The sequence below is a fragment of the Dendropsophus ebraccatus genome, chromosome 3 (genome assembly GCF_027789765.1).
Source record: "Dendropsophus ebraccatus isolate aDenEbr1 chromosome 3, aDenEbr1.pat, whole genome shotgun sequence".
Lineage (NCBI taxonomy): Eukaryota > Metazoa > Chordata > Amphibia > Anura > Hylidae > Dendropsophus > Dendropsophus ebraccatus.
In genome coordinates this window covers 108,737,857-108,752,734 of record NC_091456.1, presented here as the reverse complement: position 1 = coordinate 108,752,734, position 14,878 = coordinate 108,737,857, and the positions used below count along the sequence as shown (strand labels likewise).

The following is a 14,878-nucleotide window of genomic DNA, read 5'->3' as shown; positions in this document are numbered from 1 at the left end:
ATAATACACTTTTTGCTCATCTACACAGAATGGAGCAATAGATATATACACTCATACAGGGGTAGTATAGTAAGTATATAATAACCTGCTGATCACCTACACAGTATACACTCATACAGTCGGATAATAAGTATATAATACACTGCTATACACCTACACACAATCATGCCACATGATTTTCTATCCAAAGGTGCCTACCGATGCTTTGTTGAAAGGTTATTTATATACACTAAGTATATAGAAAGGTGGTGATGTTGAAATGTGATGGGATCAGGTGGTGGGTGATCTGTATACATTTTATTATATAGAACTGGGGTCATGGGTAAACAAGACAGGAACGGCTATTTTATGGTGTGGCCATATTTTTGGCTGTATGTTGCTATTATAACTGTTTGTTGTTATTTTATATTAATGTAATTTTTTTTTCTATTTTTTTCATTTCCTGTGAACAATGAATTTTAGCAAGATCCTTGTGGACAGCAGATCCGAGACATCATCACATCTAATTGTAAGTTCTAAAATGATTAAAATGTGCATTTGTATACTTTGAATAAAATTTAATTTTTTAATACAGTCTCCTGTCTTTATTTATTCTTTTTTTACATTCACTTCAGAGCGCTGTGTATATTGATATGTGACCGCTATATTATATACAGTCACATATTAAGATATACAGTGAATTATGGTATATATATATATATCACAGGCTGTTGTTTATTGACTGTGGCCATTTGCATTGATTTGTTTTGGACACTGGCCTTGGTGTATGCACTCTGTATACACTAGAGCTGGTGTCATGTGTGGCCAAACCTAAAACGCACATGTTTATTTTGTGCAGCCACTATTTAGTGAATAGTTGTTGCACAAAAATAGCCTGTGCACACAAAGTAAAGTATGGCTTTCAGCCCCCCCCCCCCCCTCCCCCGTCCCCCATTGCTGTCATGTGACCACACAGACCTCTGACAGCAGCCCTGCTTCTCTATTCTAGCCTGTTGTACTACGCTACTGCATTATGGGGATCTGCATCTCCATTCTGTATCTACAAACTGCTGCTGTTTCTTCAGGTTGATACACTTGCTATACTTTATAGACCACATGCTGCTATACTGTACAGTAACTTATATATCACATATCCAGCTGCTGTGTTATCAGGGTTATACAGTTACTATACATTATAGACCACATGCTGCTATACTGTACAGTAACTTATATATCACATATCCAGCTGCTGCAGTGTTATCAGGGTTATACAGTTACTATACATTATATACCACATGCTGCTATACTGTACAGTAACTTATATATCACATATCCAGCTGCTGCTGTGTTATCAGGGTTATACAGTTACTATACATTATATACCACATGCTGCTATACTGTACAGTAACTTATATATCACATATCCAGCTGCTGTGTTATCAGGGTTGTGCAGTACATTATACACCACATGCTGTTATACTGTACAGTAACTTATAAATCACATATACAGCAGTTTTTAAATCTTTCATCTGTTCTGCATGTTAATCTGAATATAAAATCATTATTTTTTGGTTGTGGAACCAATTTTCTGCATTTCAATGCTTTCTTATATGAAAATTTGCTGTGGTGTAGGTGTAAGTGTGGATTTGGATTACAAGCACGGCCTGGGACGAATTATGCTGGTAATCCAATGCACCACTGTATTTCAAATTATTATTTTTTTTATAGCTCAATATACATATTCATACTTTTTATTTAGGCCTAGTTTACATATATAAGTTGTGTCAGTTTCAGTTTTTATGTAGGAAACAGACTACAACTGATGTCACAACTGAAGCCAAAAAGGCATCAGTTGTCATCAGGTTTTCAATCATCAGTTGACATCAGTAATTGTCAGTTGCCATAAGTTTGTTGTTCGTTTTTTTATCATTTTTTCCCCCCTAAACAAAGTATAGGGGGCAGAAGCATTACAGGGGGCCATCTATATAAGGGACAGAAGCACAGGGAGCCCTTTAATGTGGACAGCAATACCTGGGGACATCTCCTAGAGCTGGGATATGGAAGCTTGGCTTTCCAGCTGTTGGAAAACTACAACTACCATCATGCCAGGAAATCCCAGACATGATGGGAGTTTTAGTTTTGCAACAGCTGGAGAGCCAAGGTTCCCTATCCCTGTCCTAAAGGGAGCTGCAACTGAACAGAGAAGTATGCGGCTGGCTATGGTGAAAGGGGCCATTATGCTGAAGGGGGGGGGGGGCAGGGACATTTCCATGGAGTGCGGTAGGCAAAAGCTGGAGGATGCATAATGCATGTGTCTGTACATGGCATGCCTCCAGCGCTCCATAGACTTTTATGGATGCGGTGTCAGAGATGCGTTTCCCTCCAGTGCTTCTCTACTGCAGTGTAGGGAAACGCTGCTTGATGTATGTAAACTAGGCTTTATTCTTCCAGTTCATGACCCAACTTGTAGGGGTAGATATGGGCTTTTTTAGATAACACTTTTGCTGCCACTATGCAAATTGTAGAACACTGAGTGCTGTGACAATTGAGCCCTGACAATCCTAAAGTCACAAAGTCAAACAAAGTAAAAAAAAAAAGGTGTGTGTGTGGGGGTGCTAAAAAAAATGGACTGCACCTCAGATAATTCATATGGAGTAAATTGTTCCCTGCATTGATGTAAATGACATATGCTCCAGGTCAATTATCTGTGAGGTGCAGTCCATATATTCAACCCCTTTTTTGCCTTTGTCTGGCATAATTAGACATGTAATTTCCTAGTTACATGTGTATTTTAGATAATAAAAAGTATAATTATTTAAAATTATATAGACGTTTTAAATTTTTTATGTAGAAAAAAAAATGGCTACGAACTCAGAGGAGGTTAGAGAATCGAGAGCAGATAAGGTAAAATAATTTATATTCAGTAATTAATTTGCAAGTGATGTACTATTTACATGTATATGATCTTGTGCCTTTTTGATGTGACAACTTTTATTCTGCTTTGCTTCTTTTACTTACCTTTGCATGTACAATTTCAGGTTATGTTCACGACGTAATTTCCCTAACAATCACAGCCATTGTTGCTGATTTGCAACAACAATCATGATTACTACGTAACTTACCTAGTGGGACTGTCTAGAGTGTTTACACATAGGGGGAGATTTATAAAAGGGTGTAAAATATACACCTGTTGTAAACTGCCCATAGTTACCAATCACAGCTCAGCTTTCAGCTCAGGTAAATATTAGAGGATATGTGATTGGTTGCTGTGGGCATTTCACATCAGGTGTATATTTACACCCTGCAATAAATATTTCCTATAGTATACACTCTGGCCTTGATCCCTAGCCTTGCTTGCAAAACCTGACATGTAAGTTTTCTGCGGCTGCTATTCATTGAATATCGTCCACAGAAAACCTGTCAGGGCATACAGTGGAGTGCGATGCTCAGGCTGCACCCTCAATCGTGTGCAGTGTGGAAAGGAGATGGGGCCGCAGGGAGCAACAGGGCTGGGATGATCTTTTCTGATACCAGCCGAACGGTTGTTGTTTTAGTACATGTGAACATGGGCTGAAATCTGCAACATCAAATTTGCTCTAGATGTCATATATATGTGAATTCATTACATTACACATATTACATTTTCTACTACATTTTTGACTATTGGCTTCCTAAACATTATATCACACTCTCTTATTTGTAGATCGCACGACTGGAGGCCAAATTAGCTGCAAAATATTCTGGCATTGATGAGGAGTGCTTTGTTACTAATCCTCAAGGGATTTCTAGTGTGCATCTAGAAGAGGATGTTGAAGGGAGAATAGGGAGCACTGCCTGGTGCCGTTGTGGCAATTGTCTGGCGATGGGAACAGTTGTAGAATCAGTCTGCTGTCAGGAGATCCAAAATGTTAAAAAAAACTTAGGATCCTCCTGCATCTGTGAAGAATCCTTCTTCATTTTTTTTGTTTTGAACGAACAGTCAGCTAATGCGCACATGCGAATGCTATATCCACACCCGCCTCCTGATGCGTTAAAAAATAGGTAATATTTTTTTATTTTTACATTTAGAGTATTCGGCTATGTTCACACAGCGTATAAATGTACTTATATATTTATTAAGAAAATATATGTTACATTGCAGTCTATGGGATCACACATAGTATACGCTGCGGACGGGATCCCTAGCGGTGCCGCAAACAAATATTATGTTAGTTTTTTGCAGCCGCTATTCAGTGAATAGCGGCCGCAGAAAGCCAGTCAGTGTCCACTGTGGAGCGAGCTGCTCTGGTCGGTCTCATACGCTTTGGGAACATAGTATAAAAGCGAGCCTAATACTTAGGACTAAAATTATATTTCCTTTCAATAGGCACATCCGTAAAGCCTGTTATAAAAGTTTCAGTTCATGGATCCACGGTTATCTAGGCCATGGAAACAGGAGGCCAATACCGTCCTGCGCAGTAGGGAAAATCCGTGAGACATATCCAGACCCAGATGGAATGTATACAGGCTTTATGTTTACCTCAGAGGGGCCAGCCGAGTGGCTGGATGTTGATTAATTTTTTTTTTCTTCATAAATTAAAGAATGAAAACTTGCTGTCTATTTATATTTATTTATTGCGGCCTCCAACCTCCCCTTACATCCGCCCCTGTCCTCTCTTTTTTTTTTTTTTTTTTTCTAATAATGAAATTGATATCACAAGCAAAATAGCAAATTTAGTGGTCTATCAAAATTAATAATCTGTTATCTTTGATTTTTGCTTATCATCCTGACTGTCAAAGCGGTATACGTTTCCATTCACTTCTGTTTGAAGGCAGGCGGATGAGGAGCAAATTTCAGAGCTAACAAACCACTTTCATTCATTATTGCACTGAAATATATTTATATGTATTTTTTGTGTGTATGTATGCGTGTGTATATAATATATATATATATATATATATATATATATATAATTTGTATACTGTTTGTGTGTGTGTATGTATATATAAATATATATGTGTGTGTGTATATATATATATATATATATATATATAGTGTGTGTGTGTATATAATATATATATATATATATATATATATATATATATATATAATACACACACACACACACACAGTGTTACCTTGTTTTAAGAGTAACTTGGATTAAGAGTGTTTTGCAAGGAGAGCTCACATTTTTTCTAAGATGTAACTTGGTTTCAGAGCATTGCTTTGGTGTAAGAGCTCCCTGTACTGAGTGGAAGGGGGAGTGGGGGAGGGGCATGGTCTGCATAGATCCACTTCAGACTGGGGCTTGCATCAGAGCACTGTGGAGGTAATCTCTTTACAGCTGTAACCTCCCCTCTCTCCCCGGACAGAGAGGCCTGAATTTATGTGCCCACATCTGACCTTCTCAATGCGTCATGCTCCCTGCAGTCTCTGTAAGCCCTTGTGTTTCCCATCCTCGTTATTATGGGGATCTGCAGTTCCATCCTGTATCTACAAACTGCTGCTGTTTCTTCAGGTTGATACACTTGCTATACATTATACACCACATGCTGACTGCTATACTGTACATCAACTTATATATCACATATCCAGCTGTTTCTCTATCTTTGTTTCATTTGTTTTACATGTTTTTCAGAATAAAAATATAATTTTTGGATCTGGGGAAAATTGTCTGCATTTCAGTGATTTCTCATAAAAAATTTGCTTTGGATTACAAGCACGGTCCTGGAACAAATTATGCTCATAATCCAAGACACCACTGTGTATGATTTTTTTTTTAGTGTGTGTGTGTGTGTGTGTGTGTATATATATATGTATATATATATATATATATATATATATATATATATGTATATATAATATATGACAGATTATGTTTGTTTGTGTGTGGTGTGTGTGTGTATAATTATTTAATATTTATTTATTTTACTATACCCAAATACACAATTATAATTTTATGTTATGTCAACAACTCTAAATCACTCTTGCATCTGCGCAGGTCCTGTCTCCACACAAGTTCTTTTCTTATGTCCTTTCCTCGGTGGACCTCTTACGATGTGAAATCATGGTCTTCTGATGTAGGTAACATTCTGTAAACAAAGTAAGATAGAGCATTGTTAGATAATTAAAAAAAAATTATGTTTGGACTTCAACACTCCCCAGTGTAGTCTTGCAATGTGTGTGTAGTCTCCCCACAGAATGGTTCGTGTGATTTTCAACGTGGCAGAACTTTTCTGTGAACTAAGCATACATTTTTAGTATATCTATCTATATATCTATATATATATATATATATATATATATATATATATATATATACACATATGTGATATATATACACATATGTGATATATATATCAATGCAATATTATCAGAAAAAAAATCTCAAACAATGATTCACCTTACAGCCTTGTCCACTCAATTATTACACATTGCAATAGGCTATGCTTACACTTCATATTTCCTAAGTGAATAACCAACACTTATTGCAATGGATTCAGCGTTATTTACTGTGGAGGCAACATTGCTTTGAAGTCAATGCATTACAATAATGGTCAAGAATATTAATTCCAGCCGATGTTAATGGAGCAGCGTCTAAAAAAAATAGCCCTGGACACAGAGGTATTGGCTACAGGAAAGTCCTAAAAGCAGCGTTTGTTGCAAAGGTAAAAGTTGATGGAACATAGTCATGCTAAGGCCAAATTAATAAGATCAGCCATCACTTACCACTAATAAATATTTTGTTTCCATTTATTTCAATATACATTTCAGCTCTTCTCTTGTGTTGAGATGTTTTTCTGAAAAAGGAGATAAAATAAGTTAAATTTTTTCATATTTTATATTTTTTCTAAAGATTTTTTATTTATTTTACTTATCTTAAAGGATTCATCTTCTGGATTTTATTTAGGTTTATTCTCACTACCAAATTAAAAAAACAAAACGAAATTTTATTAATATACATATATGCTAAGACTGTTTTGTTAGGTACCCTTTATGTTTCTTTGTACGCCAATCCTCTAAAAGTGTCTGCTTATTCTATTAGCAAATATAATATTTTTACAAAAAATATGTACAAAAAATTACTACCTTTTGTTTAGTATCACTGTCTGATGAGTGCCCTCTACGTCACAATAGTTGACCAACCTGCAATTAAAAAAGAATGTATCTCTCTCTCTCTTATATATATAAATAATGTGTGTATATATATATATGTGTGTATATATATATATATATATATATATATATATATATATATATAAATTAAATTTAATTTATTTTAATAAAGTCTTTTCCTTATTTTATTTCATCACCTACCTATTATTTATTAATATGCAGTCATGTAGTTTCACCTCTAGTAAATGTCCAATCATGTCTTGAGGGCAGCTGTCAAACCTGCAAGGAAACAGAGTTAGTTCACCGCAGATCTACACCTTGATTCTCAAGGGGTTTTCATGCCAAACACTTACCTTTGCTCTTTTGTCAGCCGGCATTCAGCTCCCCCTCCGTAAAGGTCCGAGGAGTCCCCTCTTTGTGTCACCCACACTCTTGATCATGTCCTGAGGGCAGCTGACAAACCTGCAAGGAAACCCATAGAAAGTTAGTTCACCGCAGAGCTACAACGTAATTCATCAGGTATTGGTGGCTCAGACACCTACCTTTGCTCTTTTGTCAGCCGGCATTCAGCTCCCCCTCCGTAAAGGTCCGAGGAGTCCCCTCTTTGTGTCACCCACACTCTTGATCATGTCCTGAGGGCAGCTGACAAACCTGCAAGGAAACACATAGAAAGTTAGTTCACCGCAGAGCTACAACCTAAAGCATCAGGTATTGGTGGCTCAGACACCTACCTTTGCTCTTTTGTCAGCCGGCATTCAGCTCCCCCTCCGTAAAGGTCCGAGGAGTCCCCTCTTTGTGTCACCCACACTCTTGATCATGTCCTGAGGGCAGCTGACAAACCTGCAAGGAAACACATAGAAAGTTAGTTCACCTCAGAGCTACAACGTAATTCATCAGGTATTGGTGGCTCAGACACCTACCTTTGCTCTTTTGTCAGCCGGCATTTAGCTCCCCCTCCGTAAAGGTCCGAGGAGTCCCCTCTTTGTGTCACCCACACTCTTGATCATGTCCTGAGGGCAGCTGACAAACCTGCAAGGAAACCCATAGAAAGTTAGTTCACCGCAGAGCTACAACCTAAAGCATCAGGTATTGGTGGCTCAGACACCTACCTTTGCTCTTTTGTCAGCCGGCATTCAGCTCCCCCTCCGTAAAGGTCCGAGGAGTCCCCTCTTTGTGTCACCCACACTCTTGATCATGTTCTGAGGGCAGCTGACAAACCTGCAAGGAAACACATAGAAAGTTAGTTCACCGCAGAGCTACAACCTAATTCATCAGGTATTGGTGGCTCAGACACCTACCTTTGCTCTTTTGTCAGCCGGCATTCAGCTCCCCCTCCGTAAAGGTCCGAGGAGTCCCCTCTTTGTGTCACCCACACTCTTGATCATGTTCTGAGGGCAGCTGACAAACCTGCAAGGAAACACATAGAAAGTTAGTTCACCGCAGAGCTACAACCTAATTCATCAGGTATTGGTGGCTCAGACACCTACCTTTGCTCTTTTGTCAGCCGGCATTCAGCTCCCCCTCCGTAAAGGTCCGAGGAGTCCCCTCTTTGTGTCACCCACACTCTTGATCATGTCCTGAGGGCAGCTGACAAACCTGCAAGGAAACCCATAGAAAGTTAGTTCACCGCAGAGCTACAACGTAATTCATCAGGTATTGGTGGCTCAGACACCTACCTTTGCTCTTTTGTCAGCCGGCATTCAGCTCCCCCTCCGTAAAGGTCCGAGGAGTCCCCTCTTTGTGTCACCCACACTCTTGATCATGTCCTGAGGGCAGCTGACAAACCTGCAAGGAAACACATAGAAAGTTAGTTCACCGCAGAGCTACAACCTAAAGCATCAGGTATTGGTGGCTCAGACACCTACCTTTGCTCTTTTGTCAGCCGGCATTCAGCTCTCCCTCCGTAAAGGTCCGAGGAGTCCCCTCTTTGTGTCACCCACACTCTTGATCATGTCCTGAGGGCAGCTGACAAACCTGCAAGGAAACACATAGAAAGTTAGTTCACCTCAGAGCTACAACGTAATTCATCAGGTATTGGTGGCTCAGACACCTACCTTTGCTCTTTTGTCAGCCGGCATTTAGCTCCCCCTCCGTAAAGGTCCGAGGAGTCCCCTCTTTGTGTCACCCACACTCTTGATCATGTCCTGAGGGCAGCTGACAAACCTGCAAGGAAACCCATAGAAAGTTAGTTCACCGCAGAGCTACAACCTAAAGCATCAGGTATTGGTGGCTCAGACACCTACCTTTGCTCTTTTGTCAGCCGGCATTCAGCTCCCCCTCCGTAAAGGTCCGAGGAGTCCCCTCTTTGTGTCACCCACACTCTTGATCATGTTCTGAGGGCAGCTGACAAACCTGCAAGGAAACACATAGAAAGTTAGTTCACCGCAGAGCTACAACCTAATTCATCAGGTATTGGTGGCTCAGACACCTACCTTTGCTCTTTTGTCAGCCGGCATTCAGCTCCCCCTCCGTAAAGGTCCGAGGAGTCCCCTCTTTGTGTCACCCACACTCTTGATCATGTCCTGAGGGCAGCTGACAAACCTGCAAGGAAACACATAGAAAGTTAGTTCACCGCAGAGCTACAACCTAATTCATCAGGTATTGGTGGCTCAGACACCTACCTTTGCTCTTTTGTCAGCCGGCATTCAGCTCCCCCTCCGTAAAGGTCCGAGGAGTCCCCTCTTTGTGTCACCCACACTCTTGATCATGTCCTGAGGGCAGCTGACAAACCTGCAAGGAAACACATAGAAAGTTAGTTCACCTCAGAGCTACAACGTAATTCATCAGGTATTGGTGGCTCAGACACCTACCTTTGCTCTTTTGTCAGCCGGCATTTAGCTCCCCCTCCGTAAAGGTCCGAGGAGTCCCCTCTTTGTGTCACCCACACTCTTGATCATGTCCTGAGGGCAGCTGACAAACCTGCAAGGAAACCCATAGAAAGTTAGTTCACCGCAGAGCTACAACCTAAAGCATCAGGTATTGGTGGCTCAGACACCTACCTTTGCTCTTTTGTCAGCCGGCATTCAGCTCCCCCTCCGTAAAGGTCCGAGGAGTCCCCTCTTTGTGTCACCCACACTCTTGATCATGTTCTGAGGGCAGCTGACAAACCTGCAAGGAAACACATAGAAAGTTAGTTCACCGCAGAGCTACAACCTAATTCATCAGGTATTGGTGGCTCAGACACCTACCTTTGCTCTTTTGTCAGCCGGCATTCAGCTCCCCCTCCGTAAAGGTCCGAGGAGTCCCCTCTTTGTGTCACCCACACTCTTGATCATGTTCTGAGGGCAGCTGACAAACCTGCAAGGAAACACATAGAAAGTTAGTTCACCGCAGAGCTACAACCTAATTCATCAGGTATTGGTGGCTCAGACACCTACCTTTGCTCTTTTGTCAGCCGGCATTCAGCTCCCCCTCCGTAAAGGTCCGAGGAGTCCCCTCTTTGTGTCACCCACACTCTTGATCATGTCCTGAGGGCAGCTGACAAACCTGCAAGGAAACACATAGAAAGTTAGTTCACCGCAGAGCTACAACCTAAAGCATCAGGTATTGGTGGCTCAGACACCTACCTTTGCTCTTTTGTCAGCCGGCATTCAGCTCCCCCTCCGTAAAGGTCCGAGGAGTCCCCTCTTTGTGTCACCCACACTCTTGATCATGTTCTGAGGGCAGCTGACAAACCTGCAAGGAAACACATAGAAAGTTAGTTCACCGCAGAGCTACAACCTAATTCATCAGGTATTGGTGGCTCAGACACCTACCTTTGCTCTTTTGTCAGCCGGCATTCAGCTCCCCCTCCGTAAAGGTCCGAGGAGTCCCCTCTCTGTGTCCAACTGACTATTCAAAGCAATTAAATTTTAAAATAAGTAAATGTAAAAAATGCAATTAAATTAAAATACAATTTTTGAAATAAATTAATTAAAGCTTTTCTATAAAAAAAAAATACCTTTTTACTCCTCTGTGTCTTGCGAACCAAATCGGGAGAAGTGGCTTTTGAGGATCTCTTCCTTGCTTGGTCTTTCAATAGCTGCAATGTTGGGTGGAAGATCTGGGACTCGGGATTGCCATTCAGATGTTAGTTCACCATTTGCAAGTTTTAAAACATTGATGAACATGTCTTCCAAATGCTGATATGACATAGATTCATAGACGTGGCGGACAATCCATCTCTTTTGTGATTTTGGGAAGGCTAATTTTGTCTGTTTTGTGCCGATGGGTGCAGAGTTTTTCTTTGGTTTGGTGACAGTTTTTTGGTGACGATCAGCATTGTTATTATGTGCCAGAATAGCAAGTTTTGTTCTGGCTTCCATAGCATCCATTCCAAAATGAATCCGTTTTGATCTATATTTCAGAACGTTACTATGGAAAACTTCAATGGCCCCAGTGTGACAGTTCCTGACAAGATGTTTGAAGTCTTGTGTTATTTGGGCTCCGTGCACTATTTCCTGTATTTCATTGAGTGCAGGTGTCCCCGGTTTCAACCAGAGAGTTTTTGGTTCTTGTTCTTCAGAAATAGGGCTGTGTTGACATTTGAAATAGCAGGTGCCTTCTTGCCAGGAATGCTTATTTGCGATATGGTAGGTCAGAGACTGCCATCGTTCACGGAGTTGATCTTCGTTTCTTTCACATGTCTTCACCGACCACCAGAAATGGTTAAGAATTTTAGAAATCCACGGAGTAATTTCTTTGCATTGTTTTTTGTGGCTTACAGCTAGAAGTTTCTTGTGAATTGACTTAGCATAATGCCAAACATCATATTGATGCATGATGTTTGTGTATTTCTCTCTCATGAGTTTACGAATACTGACATGTCTGTCTGTAGCCAGTATCGCAATATCGATGCCATTTGACAGTACTCTGTCCATGCAAGTTTCAAAGCCAAACTTTTCCATTGCCACAGATGATGAAACTTGAGTACATTGTACTACCTCGAAATCCACAATCTTCTCTGAAAGTGAATCCATGAGAGTGTATACACAATATTTGGCATTATGTCCTGGGCTGTCACACTGGCCATCGCCAATCAAGCAAGATACTTCGTTAGTAAACATTTGTCTGACAGTCTCTTTTTCTTGTTTCCAAGCAAGGTCCACAACCGGGAAACAGAATTTTTTCTGATATCTATAGTAGGTAGACTCAGAAATAGAGGGAACTCCTAAAATGTTTAGAAATTCGTACGTTTTTTGAAAATTTCCTCCACTAAACAGTATAGAGGCTGCAATCAAAATGTTTCCAGCTGGAAAGTTTTTAACTCTTGGTTGACTTTCCCATATCTTGAATGAATGTCCATTTCCACATTTTCCTTTGATTGATAAATATGATCCTTGGACATATTTTGAGATGTGGGTAACATTTTCTAGACAATCTTCAGACGCCTGACAGCGAACTTTGTATAATAAAGAATCTAAGCAAGATTCAAATACAAGGAATTTACGATCTTTAGCAATTCTTTCTGTGCTATAGAATTTGGGTGATGGTCCACTTCTGTCCTCAGCGTCAGTGTCCTCTGGCTTATAGTCAGTGTCGTTAGGGTCGCTTTGTCCAGATAATGTCTGCGATAAATTTTGTTGGGTTGACAGTGTAGAAGATTGAGACTGGGTGACATCCATAGGAAATTCAGCAGATAGAATATCAGCTTCTGCATTCTCAAATTCTACAGTTTGAGTATGGGTCAGTTCTGTGCTATGTGAAGATGTGGGTACATTCACATAAGTGTGGTCTTTTTCGATAGTTGTTCTAGCTGACTCTAGACGTTGTAAATCAATCTGAAACGTATCATCAGTCTGTGTTTCCATGTCTTTTTTTTGCACAGTACATTTGCAACAAATGCAAGTGGGTGACTGGCTTGTTTCTACTCTCTTTCTTTTTCGTTTGATCAGTGGGTCTCGAAAGATTGTACTACCTGACGACGTACTTGGAAATATCGTAGGCAATGCATCTTTTTTAAGTTGTTTACCACTCTCAGAGACAATGTAGCAATCTTCTGAAAAATGGTCAGAACAAATTCTGAAAGTATCAGTATTTTTACTTTCAAAAATAATATTGGTTGTTGCATCGATGTCTTCGTAGTCTTGTCCACTTTGTAAAAGCCATCTTCTTATCTGTGCTTTATTGTTTGGAAAGACATGCATGATGTAACTTCTGCCACCTTTCTTCACTCCTTTGTTTCGACATCCAATCACAATGCAGGACGGCATTTTTTGTATCTAATTAATAAAATGTAAAAATATTTTATATTATTTTTTTTTAAAAAAATATTCTTTGTGCAAAAAATATACTGCAGTAAAGATAGGTGTATGTATTGAAATGTAGATCCATTTTTTAGATCTACAGTAAATTTACTATAATATATATATATATATATATATATATATATATATATATATATATATATAGTATGTTGCTGCATATAATGCGATTTAATCATATTGTCAGTGGTTCACCTTATATATCGGAAAATGTTTACCCCTGCCTGTCCGCATAGGGGTTAACTGCAGTGAAATTAAAAAATAACAAACATATATCCAATAAATATCAAAAATATCTAACTCACCTTGGCCCAGTTCCTGTTTTCTGGGCTCCCGTACCGTTCCTGGCGTTGGCAGAGTGACGTACACCACCTGCGCCGGAGACATACCTTGCCGAACCTGTTCCGGGCAGCCGAGTGTCTCATGGGAGAGGCTCGGAGACGCTCGACTGGCAGGAGAGCAATGAGAAAAGCTTTTTGAATTACAGTCACCTCTCTCATTTTCCCAAACCTCTCCTGGTAGCCAGGCGTCTTCAATGACACGCTTGCCTACCCGGGAGAGGGTCGGCGATTGACGTCTCTGGGGTACGTCACACTGCCTGAGCAGCGAACTTTACTGGAGGCGCCCAGACAATAGTAATTGGGCCAAGGTGATTTTTTTTTTTTATAGTTGACGCCCCAAACGGTGGGGATGGTGCCATTTTTGAGTGCTCACAACATATGGGTTGACCATACGCAGCGTATAAAACGACCCACGACTTATAAGAAGATTTTTCGGGGTTAGAAAGTAGTATTATACAAAAGAAAAAAAAGTATTGAAAAATTTATGTCATGTAGAGCAGATAAAATGAGAAACAGCAATATAACCCTACTACACATACTGTCCACCTACTTTTGGACACCCCTGTGTGTGTGTGTGTGTGTGTATATATATATATATATATATATATATATATATATATATATATATATATATATATACACACACACACACACAAATACACACACACACACACACACACACACACACAGTGATGCCTTGGATTCGGAACATAATTCGTTCCAGAACTGTGTTAGAAATCCAAATACACTCTGAAATCAAAGCAAATATTCCCATAAGAAACACTGAAATGCAGACAATTTTTTCAACAACCCACAAATAAAGATTTTTTTTATTCTGAATAACATGTAAAACAAATAAAGCAAAGATTTATAAAATGCTGGATATGTGATAATATAAATGAATGTACAGTAGCAATTACCATGTGAAGTAAAATGTACAGTAAGTGCATAAAACTTTAGGGTACAAACCCACACACCGTATACACAGCAGATACGCAGGAAAACAGCAGCAGATTTGGTGGTGCAGATTTGATGCTGTGTTCAGTTATTTAGATTTAATCTTCTGCGTATTTGTTTCGTATTTGCTGCGTATCGCAGCAGTAAATAAAATGCGTATACGGTGTGTGGGTTCGTACCCTTAGAAATCAAAATATTTTGTAGATACAGGATGGAACTTCAGATCCCAAATATGCAGTAGCGTACTGCAACAGGATAGCATA

At 39.8% G+C, this 14,878-nt stretch overlaps 4 long non-coding RNA genes across 4 annotated transcripts; 1 reads left to right on the top strand and 3 right to left on the bottom strand.

Moving 5' to 3' along the window:
* The first annotated feature begins 458 nt into the window (after positions 1-458).
* On the top strand, positions 459-3,871 carry LOC138787277 (uncharacterized). The gene is made up of 3 exons (XR_011362335.1): positions 459-508; positions 2,831-2,883; positions 3,683-3,871. It is a non-coding gene; the product is annotated as an uncharacterized lncRNA (long non-coding RNA).
* Positions 3,872-7,812: 3,941 nt separating this feature from the next.
* On the bottom strand, positions 7,813-8,658 carry LOC138787276 (uncharacterized). The gene is made up of 5 exons (XR_011362334.1): positions 8,563-8,658; positions 8,374-8,482; positions 8,185-8,293; positions 7,996-8,104; positions 7,813-7,915 (listed from the first exon to the last, which is right to left on the bottom strand). It is a non-coding gene; the product is annotated as an uncharacterized lncRNA (long non-coding RNA).
* A 328-nt stretch (positions 8,659-8,986) lies between these two features.
* Positions 8,987-9,603, bottom strand: LOC138787275 (uncharacterized). The gene is made up of 4 exons (XR_011362333.1): positions 9,508-9,603; positions 9,319-9,427; positions 9,130-9,238; positions 8,987-9,049 (listed from the first exon to the last, which is right to left on the bottom strand). It is a non-coding gene; the product is annotated as an uncharacterized lncRNA (long non-coding RNA).
* Positions 9,604-9,702: 99 nt separating this feature from the next.
* On the bottom strand, positions 9,703-10,886 carry LOC138787273 (uncharacterized). The gene is made up of 7 exons (XR_011362332.1): positions 10,831-10,886; positions 10,642-10,750; positions 10,453-10,561; positions 10,264-10,372; positions 10,075-10,183; positions 9,886-9,994; positions 9,703-9,805 (listed from the first exon to the last, which is right to left on the bottom strand). It is a non-coding gene; the product is annotated as an uncharacterized lncRNA (long non-coding RNA).
* Between the last annotated feature and the right edge of the window lie 3,992 nt (positions 10,887-14,878).